A 2,689-nucleotide genomic window follows, 5' to 3' on the forward strand; every position below is an offset into this window, starting at 1 on the left:
CCATTTACATATTTATTATCTATTGTTAATAGAATTCAAGGCTCCCATCATATTAAAATCTATCCTAATAATAGCTATTAAAGATGCAGGACGTGCCTTGTGAGTGTAATATTTAATATAATTGTAAAAATTTATTTACTACAGATAATGATAACTTTTGAAACAGGACAAAACTAAAATTACATCACTTATAGTATCAACTCAAATTCTTATTAAAGTATACTAGCTTCCGGGATTATTTACTGATCTTATATTAATATCATTTTTCTTAACAACTAGTTAGAAAGCATTAAGCAATTTTATAATGCTTTAATATTGTACCATATGAGAATTATATATATTAAGATTGTAAAAATTTTTTTGCAGTGATATTTTTGAAACATTAGTATAATATATATGACATAAATTTTCTATTCGTTTTATGGCTTAGATGGTGTAGCACTTGGTAAAGATTTTTAACTCTGCATTTGTTTTAGATACATACATATACCATATATGTATGTATGTTTATAGTTCATAAACGCTATTAAGGTATAAATTTTTCCATGAGGACTTACGAAACATTACTTAATATATGAGTATAATGTAATATATATGACGGGTTTGGATTAAAATAAAAGCTTATATTATATTATTATACAGGCCATTATATTAGGCGTTACCAACAACGCACAGGTATATCTGTCAAACTGATATTGCCAACGAATATTGAAATTCATACGAATGACAGCTGTTTGTATTGTCACCGCAAGCATTTGTGTTTAAGTTTTAAAGGATAAAAGTTATTCGAAATGGAACTCAAATGTTATAGTGTGATTTCGTTATATTTAATTGGAAAATTACAACCAATCTTGTGATTCGTACCATAAATCTTTATAATAGTACAGGCAACGTTGCCAAACATTAAGGGTGATAGACGAAGAAAAGCAGCAACATAACTTGAAAAGGTTCGAATAGTGAAGGTTCGATTTAAACGACATCCACGTCGTGGTGATATTCAAATTGCCAAAGATATGAAAATATCCCAGCCGAGCATCCGACGCATATTCCAAAACTATCTTAAGGTAAAGTCTTACAAGTTCCAAAAGGCACAAAAGCTTACACCAATGCAACAAAAAGTTAGACTCGAAAGAGCAAAGGAGTTGTAACGCTTGCATTTCCACTCATTCCCTGATGAGAAAAATGTCCCCATTAGTTTATAAACTCTCATAGTGATTATGTTTATTTAACTGAATGCACCGTATGCAAACATTTCGGTCGTATACCATGAACGTTTCAACAAGATTCCAACTCGGCACCGTCTCAAAAAACTCGTGTGAAGCAAGAATGATTAAGAAATCAGGTTCCATACTTCACTTTATCCACATAATGGATGATAATGGATAATAATTTCGAATTCGCCAGTTGCAATTTTTATGGACTATTCCATTTTAAAGAGCTCGTGTGAGCCAAGAATGGTTAAAAAATCATGTTTCATACTTCATTTCATTGGCTTTCAATGGCTTTCGAATTCGCCAGCGTTGTAGGGTTAGCCAAATTTCAGTAAATTAACTAAAATTTTTATTGTTTTCTTTTAATTTCTATTTGAACCCTTCTAACTTTTAAATTGTGTTTGATTTGTAAAATTTTGTAGTGCTTTATTTTGGTGGCAGCTCTCTGAGGTGGTAACACTCCATGCAATTCGCAGTTGATGCACCCATATATCTAAGCCACTGAATGCATTCATTATTTTGCATAGTGATTGTCACATATGTGTATGTATATGTACGTATGTATGTCTATATTATGCAATGAGAATGCATTTAATTTTAAATAAAATTTAATTTCAATTAATTAATGAATCAAAATATATAAATCATTTAAGTAACCATTTTTTATGGATTTTTGTTTTCTGCAAATGTTTCCAAATAAAAGTGAAATGGAATGGATTGGCCCAGCAAATTTGATACTAAATTTGTAATTGAAAATTAACGAAAAAATTGTTAGTGAGCTTTAACGTTAACGACTGCGAAAGACCGTTCATGAAAAAACTGTTGTGGTTGCGGACTATTAATTTAGGTGCATTTGTTGCAACAGCTAAGCAAATGCAATCTATTTCTGTCAAAGGAATGTACTAATATTTATCACTTAAATGTTTAAACTTTTAAGTTTGGATATATGAACATGCGAGGGGCTCTGCTGACCCGCGGTTTTTGCACCACACAATAAATTATTTAAATAAATGCGCATTCGAGCGTTCGTTGAAGTGGGAAAATATAAGAAAAAGTAAAAATAAAAATAAAATAAAAAAAATATTATTTATAATATTTAATTGTTGTTTATTTATTGTCACAGTTTTTTTTTTTTTTTTGATTAAATGTTAAGTATGTTTGTTCAGTTTGCTAGGCCGCACAAATCATTTGCCAATTAAACGTCGCGTCGTCGATGTGCTTTTTAATTGAGTTATTTATCAAATCTCGAGGCGCAACAAATCCGGCAAATTTATTAAATCCACTTGAGGCCCGAGTTGATTTTAAGACTGAAATTAGCGTTAAATTAAGTGTTGACTTCAAATTTTCAGCAAATGTCATGTTGAAGTTGCTAACATTTGTTGCAAGTTTGTATTTTTCTCAATATCTTTTTTTTTAATAAAATTTTTTTTTTCCATTTAAAATCTCTGCATTTAGATAGTAGCATAAACCACAAATAT

This window comes from Teleopsis dalmanni, chromosome X, assembly GCF_002237135.1.
Source record: "Teleopsis dalmanni isolate 2A chromosome X, ASM223713v2, whole genome shotgun sequence".
NCBI lineage: Eukaryota > Metazoa > Arthropoda > Insecta > Diptera > Diopsidae > Teleopsis > Teleopsis dalmanni.